Raw genomic sequence first — 17,253 nt, forward strand, 5'->3', positions numbered from 1 at the left:
AACCGTGAGGCCCTCTCTATCTCCGCGTCCACCTCCCATACTACCGGTGCCACGAGACATGAAAGTGGAATGATGGGAGTTGGCTCAACGGACCGCTCCTCGGTATCATAGAGGCGGGACAGCGCGTCGGCTTTGGTGTTTTGGGAGCCTGGCCGGGATATGAGATGGTAAACCGAAACCTGGTGAAAAACATGGCCAATCTAGCTTGACGTGGATTTAGTCTCCTCGCTGCCCGGATATACTTGAGATTACGATGGTCAGTCCAGATGACAAAAGGGTGTTTCGCCCCCTCAAGCCAATGTCTCCACACCTTTAGAGCCTTGACTATAGCTAACAACTCCAGGTCCCCCACGTCATAGTTTCGCTCCGCTGGACCGAGCTTCCTTGAAAAGAAGGCACAAGGGCGGAGCTTGGGTGGCACGCCCGAGCGCTGGGACAGCACGGCCCCGAACCCCGCCTCGGACTCGTCCACCTCCACTATGAACGCTAAAGAGGGGTCCGGATGCACCAACACGGGCGCATTGGTGAACAGCTCCTTCAAACGACTGAAAGCTCTGCCCGCCTCTGCTGACCAACGCAAGCGCACCGGTCCTCCCTTCAGCAGTGAGGTAATGGGAGCAGCAGCCACCTGACCAATTTGTAAGTCGCTCTGGATAAGAGCGTCTGCTAAATGACTTAAATGTAAATGTAAATGTAAACCTCTGGTAGTAATTGGCCAACCCTAAAAACCGCTGCACTTCTTTCACCGTGGCTGTAACACGGTCATCCTCCATCACCACCCGGGGGTGGAAATGCGATAACCCAGGAAGGAAACGACCTGTTTGAAAAACTCACATTTCTCTGCCTTGCAATAGCCAGGGAATGCCCAACACCACTGGAAACGCAGGTAAATCTATAAGGAACAGACTAATCCAGCAGTCGCCCAAGTACCTTTACGCACCAGAGACACATGCGCCGAGCGTAAGCTAATTAAACCAAAATACACACAGGTGAAACTAATAAGACAAAACCAACAGACAAACGAAAAACGGATCGGTAGCGGCTAGTAGGACGGTGACGACGACCGCCGAGCACCGCCCGAACAGGCAGGGGAGCCAACTTCGGCGGAAGTCGTGACAATCTCTATGTTAACCAAGGGTTTTGCAAAGATAACATTAGTAGGAAAAAGGGGGAAAGAGGTATTTATGACTGTCATAAACCTATCCCCCAGGCCAACATCATGACACTATGGAAACCTGACCTGTTCACTGGATGTGCTACCTTGTCCCAGACCTGCTGTTTTGGACTCTCTCTCTACCGCACCTGCTGTCTCTAACTCTGAATGATCGGCTATGAAAAGACAATTGATATTTACTTCTGAGGTGCTGACCTGTTGCACCCTCTACAACCACTGTGATTATTATTATCTGAGCCTGCTGGTCATCTATGAACGTTTGAACATCTTGGCCATGTTCTGATATAACCTCCACCCGGCACAGCCAGAACTGGCCAGGACTGGCTACCCCTCAGACCCTTGTTTCTCTCTAGGTTTCTTCATAGGTTCTGGCCTTTCTAGGGAGTTTTTCATAGCCACCATTTTTCTACACCTGCATTGCTTGGGTTTTAGGCTGAGTTTCTGTACAGCACTTTGTGACATCAGCTGATGTAAAAAGGGCTGTATAAATACATTTGATTGAAATTTGATTGATGATTGGTTGGTAGATTAAGCCGGTTAAGCCTATGCCTATGCGCCAGGTGTTTCGAACGGCCCTCTGGATTGGCTAACGAAGGCCAAGTTTGACACGTAGTTCCACCAGACTCTTTTGGGCGGAAGTGTCTGGGACCTGGATTCGGGCACAGCTACCTCTAGACAACAGCTCAGCCAGCCCAGATACCTAACCGGCCTGTGCCACAGCCACAGCTGTATAGGGAATATGTATACAGTGTTATTTCATTATAACCATTGACAGGCAAGGTATATTTTACAGGTATTATTTTGATAACCTTTATGGTATACTGTTATGGTCCACATGCTTATGTGCATTTCTCCACTTGTTCTGTATAAACTTATACAAATGGTGTCAGATAGTCTTCTATAAAATTGTGCTGGAGGGGATGGCTGGATCCTAACCAAATGTGTTAGTTTGTGTGTTTTTTTGCATTGTTTGCAACATATTTTGTACATAATGTTTATGCCACTGTCTCTTATGACCGAAAAGAGCTTCTGGATATCAGAACAGCGATTACTCACCTCGAACTGGACAAAGATTTCTTCTTTAATGAGTCTGTCGCGAAAGATATACTGCTGCTCCCGAACCAGGCTCAAATCCCCGTCATTCACATGAAGATGAGACGCCGTAGATCTGGGTGCCTTGTGAGAATTAGTCGGGGTGTGGGTAACCCACCTCTACCATCCGTACTATTGACCAACGTGCAATCGTTGGATAATTAACTGGATGAGCTCCATTCAAGACTATACTACCACCGGGATATTAAACACTGTAATATCTTATGTTTCACTGAATCGTGGTTAAACAACGACATTGATAATATACAGTTGGCTGGGTTTTCCATGCATCGGCAAGACAGAACAGCTACATCTGGGAAGACGAGGGTGGTGGTCTGTGTCGATTTGTCAATAACAGCTGGTGCGCGGTCTCTAACATTAAAGATGTCTCAAGGTTTTGTCCGCCTGAGGTAGAGTACCTCATGATAAGCTGTAGACCATACATATGAATCTGTATTTTTGGTAGCTGTATATTTACTACCATAAACCTTATGCTGGCACTAAGACCGCACTCAACGAGCTGTATAAGGCCGTAAGCAAACAAGAAAATGCTCATCCAGAGGCGTCTCTTCTAGTGGCCAGGGACTTTAATGCAGGAAACTTAAATCTTTTTTTACTTCAAATCAAATGTATTTATATAGCCCTTCGTACATCAGCTGATATCTCAAAGTGCTGTACAGAAACCCAGCCTAAAACCCCAAACAGCAAGCAATGCAGGTGTAGAAGCACGGTGGCTAGGAAAAACTCCCTAGAAAGGCCAAAACCTAGGAAGAAACCTAGAGAGGAACCAGGCTATGTGGGGTGGCCAGTCCTCTTCTGGCTGTGCCGGGTGGAGATTATAACAGAACATGGCCAAGATGTTCAAATGTTCATAAATGACCAGCATGGTCGAATAATAATAAGGCAGAACAGCTGAAACTGGAGCAGCAGCATGGCTGCTTAATTCATACCAGCAATCTTTATTGCACTCCACACTGCCCTTTCCCACCTGGACATAAGGAACACCTACGTGAGAATGTTGTTCATTGACTACAGTTCAACGTTCAACAACAGTGCCCTCTAAGCTCATCACTAAACTAAGGACCTTTCGACTAAACACTTCCCTCTGCAACTGGATCATGGACTTCCTGACGGGCCACCCCCAGGTGGTAAGGGTAGGCAACAACACATCTGCCACACTGATCCTCAACACAGGGCCCCTCAGGGGTGCGTGCTTAGCCTATTGGGAGGAGGTCAGAGACCTGGCAGTGTGGTGCCAGGACAACAACCTCTCCTTCAACGTGATCAAGACAAAGGAGCTGAACATGGACTGCAGTCAAAGGAGGGTCGGGCACGCCCCGATTCACATCAACGGTGCTGTAGTGGAGCGGGTCGAGAGCTTCAAGTTCCTTGGTGTCCACATCACCAACAAACTATCATGGCCCAAACACACCAAGACAGTCGTGCAGAGGGCACAACAACGCCTATTACCCCTCAGGAGACTCAAAAGATTTGGCATGGATTCTCAAAAAGTTATACAGCTGCACCATCGAGAGCATCACCGCCTGGTATGGCAACTGCTCGGCATCCGACCACAAGGTGCTACAGAGGGTAGTGCGTACGTCCCAGTACATCACCTTGGCCAAGCTTCCTGCCATACAGTACCTCTTTACCGGGCGGTGTCAGAGGAAGGCCCTAAAAATTGTCAATGACTCCAACCACCCTAGTCACAGACTGTTCTCTCTGCTACCACACAGCAATTGGTACCAGAGCGGCAAGACAATGTTCCAAAAGGCTCCTTAACAGCTTCTACCCCAAGCCATAAGAATGCTGAACAGTTAATCAAATGGCTACCCAGACTATTTGCATTGACCCCCACCTTTTTTTACGCTGCTGGTACAGTGAGGCAAAAAAGTATTTTGTCAGCCACCAATTGTGCAAGTTCTCCCACTTAAAAAGATGAGAGGCCTGTAATTTTCATCATAGGTACACTTCAACTATGACAGACAAAATGAGGGGGAAAAAATCCATAAAATCACTTTGTAGGATTTTTAATGAATTTATTTGCAAATTATGGTGGAAAATAAGTATTTGGTCACACTTGTATTACCTGTATTAATGGCACCTGTTTGAACTTGTCCAAACACGACGAGTTGAGTTTTTACCAAAAAGTTATATTTTGGTTTCATCTGACCATATGACATTCTCCCAATCTTCTTCTGGATCATCCAAATGCTCTCTAGCAAACTTCAGACGGTAAACCAGATAAACCTGTTGTCGCTTGGATGACTACAAAACACTGAAGGTGAAGAGCTTGGATGACTACAAAACACTGAAGGTGAAGAGCAAAATACACCCGGTGAAAATTAAGGTTACTGGTTATACTGGGGAGAACATACCAGTCAAAGGTAGCTGCATAGTAACTTTACAGCATAAAGGAAAACAGTTCAGAGCACAGCTGCCGATTATGGGAAATAGTGTACAGCCTATTCTAGGAATCATTGCATGTGAAAAGCTCAATTTGTTGAAAAGAGAGTGACATCACAGACTGAACATGACCAAGAATCAATACTGGCTGAGTATGAGGATGTGTTTGAGGGTCTTGGATGTTTACCAGGAGAACACAAAATATGTAATGATGACAAAAGGACTCCAGTTGTGCATGCATGCAGAAAAGTTCCATTTGCACTGAGGAAAAAGCTCAAAGAGGAACTCGGACGCATGGAAAAGATGGATGTCATCACAAAAATGGATGAACCTACAGAATGGGTAAGCTCACTGGTTATTGTGGTGAAAAGGAACGGCGATCTCAGAATATGTCTAGACCCGAGAGATCTCAACAAAGCAATCAAGAGAGAGCATTTCAAGTTGCCAACCAGAGAAGAGAGAATGTCGCAGTTTGCTGGAGTAAAGTGGTTCAGTAAGCTTGATGCCTCATCAGGATTCTGGCAAATGAAGCTAGACGATGCAAGCTCAAGGCTATGCACATTCAACACACCTGAGGGCAGGTACAGATTTTTTCGTCTACCATATGGGATTCTCTCAGCGCCAGAGGTCTACCACAAGACAATCCACATGATCTTCGAGCACATTCCAGGAGTGGAGACTATGATGGATGACATCATCGTCTGGGGGTCCACAAAAGATGAACACGATGCGAGAGTGAGACAATTGCTGGACCTGACACGAAAAGTCAACCTAAAACTAAACAAGGACACATGCGAGTTTGGTGTGAAAACACTTACCTTTGTGGGAGATGTACTTTCAGAGGATCGAGTCAAACCAGACCCGAGCAAAACATCAGCAATCAACAACATGGAGCGCCTGAAGAACAAGGACGATGTGAGACGCTTCATGGGCATGATCACCTACCTTGCAAAGTTCATACCTCAACTGTCAGCACAGTCCGCTCCACTCAGATGTCTTCTGGAACAGAAAAAATAATGGGAATGGTCCCATGAACAGTAAAACTGCTTCAAAAACCTAAAGAAGACAATCACAGAAGAGCCAGTGCTCAGGTTCTATGATCCAGAGAAAAGCACAAGGATTTCTGCAGACACGTCACAGTTTGGCCTGGGAGCAGTTCTTCTGCAACAGCATGACGACACATGGCAACCTGTCGCTTATGCGTCCAGAGCCTTGACAGGCGCAGAGACAAGGTATGCACAAACAGAGAAAGAACTACTGGCAAGCACATATGCTTGCGAAAGGTTTCACCAATACGTCTACGGACGAGACTTCGAAGTAGAAACCGGCCACAAACCATTGGTGTCAATCATGTCTAAGCCACTGAATTATTGTCCAATGAGAATCCAGAGAATGTTGATCAGACTGCAAAAGTATGATGTGAAGATGATCTATACCCCTGGAAAGTTCATGTTCGCCGCCGACACTCTTTCTCGAGCAGTTGACAGGAAGGAGAGCTTCGACACACAGAAAAAACACTGAGATTCAGGCCTACGTCGACATGATCGTAGCATCACTTCCTGTGTCTTCTGAGAGAATGGAGCAGATCAAAAGAGAGACCGCAGCTGACCAAACAATGACAGAGTTGAAAGAAACAACACTGATAGGATGGCCCGCACAGAAAAACAACTGTCCAAGGAGAATACAGGATTACTGGATGTGCAGAGCAGAGCTCACCGTTGTGGATGACATAGAGTTCAAAGGCAACAAGATTGTCATTCCCATGACACTAAACAAAGAAATGCTACAGAAAATACACGAGGGCCACTTGGGTGAGGAAAAATGCAAACGACGAGCACGAGAAGTAATGTACTGGCCAAGAATGAATCAGGAAATCAGCCAGACCACTGCTTTATGTGAACTGTGTTTGACCTATAGGCCAAAGCAGCAAGCAGAGTCGCTAATGCCTCATCCAGTACCCAACAGACCCTACTACAAAGTTGGAGTTGACCTTTTTGACTGCAATGGCAAAAGTCACATTGTTGTTACCGACTACTACTCAAACTACCCTGAAGTAGCAACACTGCCAACTACCTCCAGCAAAGCTGTAATCACCTACCTGAAATCAGTCTTTGCAAGACATGGGGTTGCGTCTGAACTGTGTCGGACAATGGCCCGCAGTTTTCAAGTTCTGAATTGCGATCGTTCGCTGACGACTGGGGATTCCGACACAACACCTCCAGCCCCAACTACCCAAGGTCCAACGGCTTAGCAGAGAGTTCAGTCAAAATTGTCAAAGGTCTGATGAAAAAGGCACACGATGGAAAGGAGGATTTCCTAAAAAATCTGATGATCTACCACAGCGCACCGCTGCAGAACGGACTTTCACCTGCACAAATGTTGATGGGACGTCGCATCAGAACCAACCTACCCATCCATGAGGACTTGCTAACACCCAGAGGTGCTCACAAAGTCAAACTCGCGAAGGAAAAACAGAAAGACAAACAAAAACAGCGACACAACAAAAGTGCAAGACACTTACCTGAACTGAAACCTGGAGATCGTGTACGACTCCGAGACATCACTACAGGAACCTGGATGCAGCAAGGGTGTGTGCAGAGAGAAGTTGCACCGAGATCCTATGAGATCCAAATAAAGCATGGATCACAACTGAGACGAAACAGAGTGGATCTAAGGTAGCAGCCATTCACTCAAGGGACTGAGAATCATCGGGAGGATACTGCTGAAGCGTCAAATGCCTTTAGAAATGGACAATTCAGTCAGAACACCCTGACTGACAATGAACGCTGTCCAACTGTTTCAGGAAGCACTTCAGCAGAATGACCAAAACGGACTGTCAAAGCCCCTGAAAGGCTTATTGAGAATTGCTAAAAATATATATATATATATAAATAAATAAAATACAAGAAAGGGGCACCTGGACTGAATGTTTTGTTAATGTGAATAGAAATAGAGCCACAATAGAGTATTGTTGGACAGACTATATTTAGTTGAAAAACAATTTTATTTTTAAGAAGAAAAAAAAATTGGGGTAAAGAAATGTGTGTTATTGAAAATTGCATGTTATGCAGGTTGAGTAAACAAATGTGATGTGACATGTGTAGTTACATAGAAAAGTAGTTTTCTTTTAAAGGAAAGAAGATGTGTTGTTATGTGTTAATAACATTTAGACTACGTTACCCAGCAGGCTATGCCTAGGACTGCCTGACATGATGACTCCTTGCTGTCCCCAGTCCACCTGGCCATGCTGCTGCTCCAGTTTCAACTGGCCTGGGCCCTAGGACCATGTCCCAGGACTACATTTACATTTACATTTAAGTCATTTAGCAGACGCTCTTATCCAGAGCGACTTACAAATTGGTGCATTCACCTTATGACATCCAGTGGGACAGTCACTTAACAATAGTGCATCTAAAACTTAGGGGGGGTGGGGTGAGAGGGATTACTTAACCTATCCTAGGTATTCCTTAAAGAGGTGGGGTTTCAGGTGTCTCCGGATGGTGGTGATTGACTCCGCTGTCCTGGCGTCGTGAGGGAGTTTGTTCCACCATTGGGGGGGCCAGGGCAGCGAACAGTTTTGACTGGGCTGAGCGGGAGCTGTACTTCCTCAGTGGTAGGGAGGCGAGCAGGCCAGAGGTGGATGAACGCAGTGCCCTTGTTTGGGTGTAGGGCCTGATCAGAGCCTGGAGGTACTGAGGTGCCGTTCCCCTCACAGCTCCGTAGGCAAGCACCATGGTCTTGTAGCGGATGCGAGCTTCAACTGGAAGCCAGTGGAGAGAACGGAGGAGCGGGGTGACGTGAGAGAACTTGGGAAGGTTGAACACCAGACGGGCTGCGGCGTTCTGGATGAGTTGAAGGGGTTTAATGGCACAGGCAGGGAGCCCAGCCAACAGCGAGTTGCAGTAATCCAGACGGGAGATGACAAGTGCCTGGATTAGGACCTGCGCCGCTTCCTGTGTGAGGCAGGTTCGTACTCTGCGGATGTTGTAGAGCATGAACCTACAGGAACGGGCCACCGCCTTGATGTTAGTTGAGAACGACAGGGTGTTGTCCAGGATCACGCCAAGGTTCTTGGCGCTCTGGGAGGAGGACACAATGGAGTTGTCAACCGTGATGGCGAGATCATGGAACGGGCAGTCCTTCCCGGGAGGAAGAGCAGCTCCGTCTTGCCGAGGTTCAGCTTGAGGTGGTGATCCGTCATCCACACTGATATGTCTGCCAGACATGCAGAGATGCGATTCGCCACCTGGTCATCAGAAGGGGGAAAGGAGAAGATTAATTGTGTGTCGTCTGCATAGCAATGATAAGAGAGACCATGTGAGGTTATGACAGAGCCAAGTGACTTGGTGTATAGCGAGAATAGGAGAGGGCCAAGAACAGAGCCCTGGGGGACACCAGTGGTGAGAGCGCGTGGTGAGGAGACAGATTCTCGCCACGCCACCTGGTAGGAGCGACCTGTCAGGTAGGACGCAATCCAAGCGTGGGCCGCGCCGGAGATGCCCAACTCGGAGAGGGTGGAGAGGAGGATCTGATGGTTCACAGTATCGAAGGCAGCCGATAGATCTAGAAGGATGAGAGCAGAGGAGAGAGAGTTAGCTTTAGCAGTGCGGAGCGCCTCCGTGATACAGAGGAGAGCAGTCTCAGTTGAATGACTAGTCTTGAAACCTGACTGATTTGGATCAAGAAGGTCATTCAGAGAGAGATAGCGGGAGAGCTGGCCAAGGACAGCACGTTCAAGAGTTTTGGAGAGAAAAGAAGAAGGGATACTGGTCTGTAATTGTTGACATCGGAGGGATCGAGTGTAGGTTTTTTCAGAAGGGGTGCAACTCTCGCTCTCTTGAAGACGGAAGGGACGTAGCCAACGGTCAGGGATGAGTTGATGAGCGAGGTGAGGTAAGGGAGAAGGTCTCCGGAAATGGTCTGGAGAAGAGAGGAGGGGATAGGGTCAAGCGGGCAGGTTGTTGGGCGGCCGGCCGTCACAAGACGCGAGATTTCATCTGGAGAGAGAGGGAGAAAGAGGTCAGAGCACAGGGTAGGGCAGTGTGAGCAGAACCAGCAGTGTCGTTTGACTTAGCAAACGAGGATCGGATGTCGTCGACCTTCTTTTCAAAATGGTTGACGAAGTCATCTGCAGAGAGGGAGGAGGGGGGAGGGGGCGGAGGATTCAGGAGGGAGGAGAAGGTGGCAAAGAGCTTCCTAGGGTTAGAGGCAGCAGCTTGGAATTTAGCGTGGTAGAAAGTGGCTTTAGCAGCAGAGACAGAGGAGGAAAATGTAGAGAGGAGGGAGTGAAAGGATGCCAGGTCCGCAGGGAGGCGAGTTTTCCTCCATTTCCGCTCGGCTGCCCGGAGCCCTGTTCTGTGAGCTCGCAATGAGTCATCGAGCCACGGAGCGGGAGGGGAGGACCGAGCCGGCCTGGAGGATAGGGGACATAGAGAGTCAAGGGATGCAGAGAGGGAGGAGAGGAGGGTTGAGGAGGCAGAATCAGGAGATAGGTGGGAGAAGGTTTGAGCGGAGGGAAGAGATGATAGGATGGAAGAGGAGAGAGTAGCGGGGGAGAGAGAGCGAAGGTTGGGACGGCGCGATACCATCCGAGTAGGGGCAGTGTGGGAGGTGTTGGATGAGAGCGAGAGGGAAAAGGATACAAGGCAGTGGTCGGAGACTTGGAGGGGAGTTGCAATGAGGTTAGTGGAAGAACAGCATCTAGTAAAGATGAGGTCGAGCGTATTGCCTGCCTTGTGAGTAGGGGGAAGGTGAGAGGGTGAGGTCAAAAGAGGAGAGGAGTGGAAAGAAGGAGGCAGAGAGGAAAGAGTCAAAGGTAGACGTGGGGAGGTTAAAGTCGCCCAGAACTGTGAGAGGTGAGCCGTCCTCAGGAAAGGAGCTTATCAAGGCATCAAGCTCATTGATGAACTCTCCGAGGGAACCTGGAGGGCGATAAATGATAAGGATGTTAAGCTTGAAAGGGCTAGTAACTGTGACAGCATGGAATTCAAAGGAGGCGATAGACAGATGGGTAAGGGGAGAAAGAGAGAATGACCACTTGGGAGAGATGAGGATCCCGGTGCCACCACCCCACTGACCAGACGCTCTCGGGGTGTGCGAGAACACGTGGGCGGACGAAGAGAGAGCAGTAGGAGTAGCAGTGTTGTCTGTGGTGATCCATGTTTCCGTCAGGGCCAAGAAGTCGAGGGACTGGAGGGAGGCATGGGCTGAGATGAACTCTGCCTTGTTGACCGCAGATTGGCAGTTCCAGAGGCTACCGGAGACCTGGAACTCCACGTGGGTCGTGCGCGCTGGGACCACCAGAGTAGGGTGGCCGCGGCCACGCGGTGAGGAGCGTTTGTATGGTCTGTGCAGAGAGGAGAGAACAGGGATAAACCGACACATAGTTGACAGGCTACAGAAGAGGCTACGCTAATGCAAAGGAGATTGGAATGACAAGTGGACTACACGTCTCGAATGTTCAGAAAGTTAAGCTACGTAGCAAGAATCTTATTGACTAAAATGATTAAAATGATACAGTACTGCTGAAGTAGGCTAGCTGGCAGTGGCTGCGTTGTTGACACTACACTAATCAAGTCGTTCCGTTGAGTGTAATAGTTACTACCTGACATGAGGACTCCTTGCTGTCCCCAGTCCACCTGGCCATGCTCCTGCTCCAGTTTCAACTGTTCTGTCTTACTATTATTCAACCATGCTGGTCATTTATGAACATTTGAACATCTTGGCCACGTTCTGTTATAATCTCCACCCGGCACAGCCAGAAGAGGACTGGCCACCCCACATATGCTCTCTCTAATTCTCTCTTTCTTTCTCTCTCTCGGAGGACCTGAGCCCTAGGACCGTGCCCCAGGACTACCTGACATGATGGCTCCTTGCTGTCCCCAGTCCACCTGACTGTGCTGCTGCTCCAGTTTCAACTGTTCTGCCTTATTATTATTTGACCATGCTGGTCATTTATGAACATTTGAACATCTTGGTCATGTTCTGTTATAATCTCTACCCGGCACAGCCAGAAGAGGACTGGCCACCCCACATAGCCCGGTTCCTCTCTAGGTTTCTTCCTAGGTTTTGGCCTTTCTAGGGAGTTTTTCCTAGCCACCGTGCTTTTACACCTGCATTGTTTGCTGTTTGGGGTTTTAGGCTGGGTTTCTGTACAGCACTTTGAGATATCAGCTGATGTACGAAGGGCTATATAAATAAATTTGATTTGATTTGATTTGATATGCGGGAGTTGGTTAAAGAATGCCTTGCATGGCTAAACATGGAGTTTTCTAGCTGAAGTATATTTTCATTAAAAGTAGTTAAACCTACACCCCGTTTTGTCATTATATAAGGAACAAACATAACATCAATCAGGTCATAAACTTAGGCTATTGTAACAAGGCACATGCCAGCATTATAGGCCGACTGCCTGTGCCCAGATGCCCACTAGGCTTTCATGGCAATGATTTGTTAGAGTTCACTTTGCCACGAATGAGCCCTGGTCCCTGTTGCAGCTGTCACTTTCATCCGCTATAAGGGTGGCAGCATAAGGATCACGTCCAGCTCTTGTCTACTTATGCGTAATTATATTGATATATCTAGTGAACTGTCACACCCTGATCTGATTCACCTGTCTTGTGCTTGTCTCCACCCCCTCCAGGTGTCTCCCATTTTCCCCATTATCCCATGTGCATTTATACCTGCGTTTTCTGTTTGTCTGTTGCCAGTTTGTCTTGTCCGCCAAGTCCTACCACTGTGTTCCTGTGTTTCCTGTGCTCTAGTTTTTGTTTTTCTTAGTCTTCCCAGTTCTGACCTTTCTGCCTGTCCTGACCCTGATCCTGCCTGACTCTGATTTGGATTACAACCCTTTGCCTGCCTTGACTTACCATTTTGTTTGCCCCTTGTACTATAATAAACTCTGAAACTCGAACTATCCGCCTCCTGTGTCTGCATCTGGGTCTTAGCCTGAGCCCTGATATGAACAATGGATGAGCAACAATGGACGTGACGGATAGAAGTAGTCACTACAGGTGTGATCAAGCCTTACATCAAAGTTGCCTGAAGCTGGATGGAAAGTGCTATGCCCTGACCAGTTATTCAGTAGAAAATCCTCTATTACTGTCTAATTTACATAAGTTAACTTACCAGTGTGGACCCTAAACAAACACATTCTACACATTTACAAACTACCTGTTTTAAAGTGTTCTTACAACCAATGGTGTTATTTTGTTACTGAAGCTTATATATAAAATAACCTGACAATGATCCACATCATATTGGTAGACAAAAATTGTAAGTGTGTTAAGCAGGTAAACACAACTATCCTTTTGTAAGGATGCAAATCAGTAATATGAAGCATTGTTGATCCATCCTGTTCCAATGTATTGGATGTAGGATTTTCTACTGCCTAGAATTGAGGCCTTTCCCCCATTCATTAGGAATTTAGCTAGGCCCCTCTTGGTTCTCATTGGCAAAGACTGAACTAACTTTAGGGGTTATATGTTAGACTCTCCTTTTCCACTTTGCCCAACATGTTATACGACAGAGGTTGTAAATAAACCATTTTTAAGGTAATATAACTTTGATCATTATTATAGTACTGTGAAACCCATAGCCGAATGGTTTCAGACTGAGCGTTTCTCAGTCTGAGGTGTCCATTTACTTACAGTAGTGTGTTGAGTAGTTATTGCTTTTTCTTCAGTGGAAATACAGAATATGTATAAAAATACCACAAAGGCTAAATCAAGCAGACATGTATGACTATTTTATCATGTTAATCATTCCTGAAACATGCAAACTACAAACATGATATGCGTTATGAAGGAACTTGTGTAGGTAACAGTAGGCCTACATGATTTTCTTCATAATGCATTTCAGGTTTTGTGGAGCCTAAATGACACAATTTTCGTCATAATGCATGTATTACAAGGCTACACTTTTTCATGTACACTATCGGTCAAAAGTTTAAGAACACCTACTCATTCAAGGTTGTTTTTTATTTTTATTTTTTTAACTATTTTCTACATTGTAGAATAATAGTGAAGACATCAAAACTATGAAATAACACATATGGAATCATGTAGTAACCAAAAAGGTGTTAAACAAATCAAAATATATTTTATATTTGAGATTCTTCAAAGTAGCCACCCTTTGCCTTGATGACAGCTTTGCAAACTCTTGAAATTCTCTCAACGAGCTTCATGAGGTACTCACCTGGAATGCATTTCAATTAACAGGTGTGCCTTGTTAAAAGTTTATTGTTAAAAGCCAATCAGTTGTGTTGTGACAAGGTAGAGGTGGTATACAGAAGATAGCCCTATTCGGTAAAAGAACAAGTCCATATTATGGAAAGAACAGCTCAAATAAGTAAAGAGAAATGGCAGTCCATCATTACTTTAAGACATGAAGGTCAGTAAATATGGAAAATGTCAAGAACTTTGAAAGTTTCTTCAAGTGAAATCTCAAAAACCATCAAGCACTATGATGAAACTGGCTTTCATGAGGACCGCCACAGGAAAGGAAGATGCAAAGTTCTCTCGGCTGCAGAGGACAAGTTCATTAGAGTTACCAGACCCAGAAATTTAATCCCAACTAAATGCTTCACAGAGTTCAAGTCACAGACACATCTCAACATCAACTCTTCAGAGGAGACTGCATGAATTGGGCCTAAATGGTTAAATTGCTGCAAAGAAACCACTACTACAGGACATCAATAATAAGAAGAGACTTTGTTGTGGAAATTCTAATCAAAAGCAAGAGAGACGGCAGATTCTTCAAAACAACAACTCTTTATTATAAGATTTGCACATCTGTAGCTGGTTAACAATCCCTTCAACAGTGCAACGTTACGAGCCCCAACGAACAAGAGTTTGGTCTCAGCTTTTAGAACCTTTTTCTACAGGGCAGTTTATCAGGTGTGTGAGCGTATGGTGGAAACAGCGCACAATTACAAACTGATGTCAGTTTTAGTTACTCCTGTCTGCTGATAGAATTGTCACTGCTGCTCAAGCTAGCCTCTGTTATCTTCATATCTCTACATAGCTGTGCTCTTGAAAGATACGAAAAGAACAGGATGGACCAAAAACTTTGGTCACTCAGAGGCTCTTTGTCTTTGGCCGTGTGACTAAGTTGAACAGAGAAATAGTGGAAAAATATCAGCTTCTTCTTACAAGACCTTGAAACAGACAATGGAAATGTACAGGTTTAAGGTTCATATAGCACATATGCAGAAAAGAGTTTGTCAATTTCCACCATAACTTGTTTGGGACAAGAAACACAAGCAATGGACATTAGACCGGTGGAAATCTGTCCTTTGGTATGATGAGTCCAAATATGAGATTTTTGGTTTCAACCGCCGTGTATTTGTGAGACGCAGAGTAGGTGAACAGATTATCTCCGCATGTGTGGTTCCCACCATGAAGCATGGAGGAGGAGGTGTGATGGTGGGGGGTGCTTTGCTGGTAACATTGTCTGTGATTTATTTAGAATTCAAGGCACACTTAACCAGCATGGCTACCACAGCATTCTGCAGCGATACGCCATCCCATCTGGTTTGCACTTAGTGGGACTATCATTTGTTTTTCAACAGGACAATGACCCAAAACACACCTCCATGCTTTGTAAGGGCTATTTGACCAAGAAGTAGAATCATGGAGTGCTGCATCAGATGACCTGGCTTCCATAATCACCCGACCTCAACCCAATTGAGATGATTTTGGATGAGTTGGACTGCAGAGTGAAGAAAAAGCAGCCAACAAGTGCTCAGTATATGTGCAAACTACTTCAAGACGGTTGGAAAAGCATTCCTCATGAAGCTGGTTGAGAGAATACCAAGTGTGCAAAGCTGTCATCAAGGCAAAGAGTGTCCACTGAAGAATCTCAAATTAAAAAATATATTTGGATTTGTTTAACACCTTTTTGGTTACTACATGATTGCGTATGTGTTATTTCATAGTTTATTCTACAATGTAGAAAATAGTAAAAATAAAGAAAAACCCTTGAATGAGTAGGTCTGTCCAAACTTTTGACTGGTACTGTATATAGGCACAGCAAGCATCTAAAGCCACAGAAGTAGAGTGTGGTGGAACAGAGGAGCTCACTTTCCTAAATCAAAGGCGATAATTTCACATACAATTCTTTGTTGTCCTATAGACGGTGTAGCGTAGCCATAGAAACAATCCCCCCCAACCCCCACTCTGTGCCTCCCTGTTATTGTCATGCAAATGACATGACAGTGATGAGAGACAGGTTGATATGGGTTATTCCAATGTTTTTTTTCTCCCTATGTAGGGTTGGGGCCCTTTTGTTTAAGCATGTTATTCCTGTGTCTAACCAGATTATTAAAACCCTGTGTGACAAATGGAGAGGAGGAGAACAGTAGCTTTGAGATGCAGCAAGGCATCATGCTTATCCCAAGATGATTATTGCTTACTGGACAGTCTCATTGTTACTGCCTTTTCAGTTGAGCACTCTCATTTTTCTGTTAGATGGATGAGGATTGTGATTCCTGTTGGATTAACTCTACTTATACAATGTGTAGCCTTATTCATATTTTTAAATGACTCAGTTATAAAAGCCCAATTTACCCTGAGTATGAAACACTAGACAAAATTGGCCCAATCATGTTTTTGACCTCAACTTCTAATCAATGACTTCTATGGAGCTGTGTCGAAAAGGTATGTTTTTTTTCCCTTATAAGACGCAAGATGCTCTGCTTTGGGTATATGACAGTTGCGCTCCCCTGAGAAGCTGTGAGAGGAGACATGTTTTTTGTTGCTAAGATATTCTCACCTGGCCTTTGTGTACTAGATTGTGTATTCCTTTGTCAAAACAAAACACAATGAGAATGTTGACAATTGAACAGCAATTTTGTAAATAGTAATTATTACAGAACACCTAGAAACAGTAAAATGTGATTTATTTGAAATGTTATTACAAAAGAACTACAAAATAGAAGTTATTTATTTTAAATCCACAATTTCAATCCCTCCACAGCCTCGTATGGGATCTAGATAATTGTTCTAACCTCTCTGGATTACAACTTAATTATGATAAGTGCACTATATGAAGTGAAGTGGGCATATGAAGTGGGCATACGCTGTATTCATATTCCGAAAGAAAGAAATTACCTCATTACAATACATGTTAATAGAAAGTTAGCAAAAATAGTGCATTCAACATGTCAATACTCTTTACAAAACCAAGTAGTGAGGAAGTCAACCTCTTTGAACTATGAGAGATTGACATGCATATTATTAATGTTAGTTCTACGTGAACATTTAAGGGCTGTCACGAATATTACTTTTGTAATTATAATTATTTTGTAATTATTATTTATTATTATTATTTTGAATTATTCCTTTTGCCTCATCTCTCTCAACCAATCCACAGGGATTTAACCATTTTTTCAGTCATTTTCTTAATGGGTGCATGCATTTTAGTAACTGGAGTAAACAATTTCATAAATGTGTCAAGTGCAGAGATTGGTTGCTCTTAATTACACACCAGACCATCAAATGGTTCTTCACAAGGATGTAGATTTCATTCTTATGCTGTTTGTAAATACCCCGGTAGCTCGACTGATAACCGGAACTAGGTTG

This window comes from Oncorhynchus gorbuscha, linkage group LG24 (genome assembly GCF_021184085.1).
Source record: "Oncorhynchus gorbuscha isolate QuinsamMale2020 ecotype Even-year linkage group LG24, OgorEven_v1.0, whole genome shotgun sequence".
NCBI classification, from domain to species: Eukaryota; Metazoa; Chordata; class Actinopteri; order Salmoniformes; family Salmonidae; genus Oncorhynchus; species Oncorhynchus gorbuscha.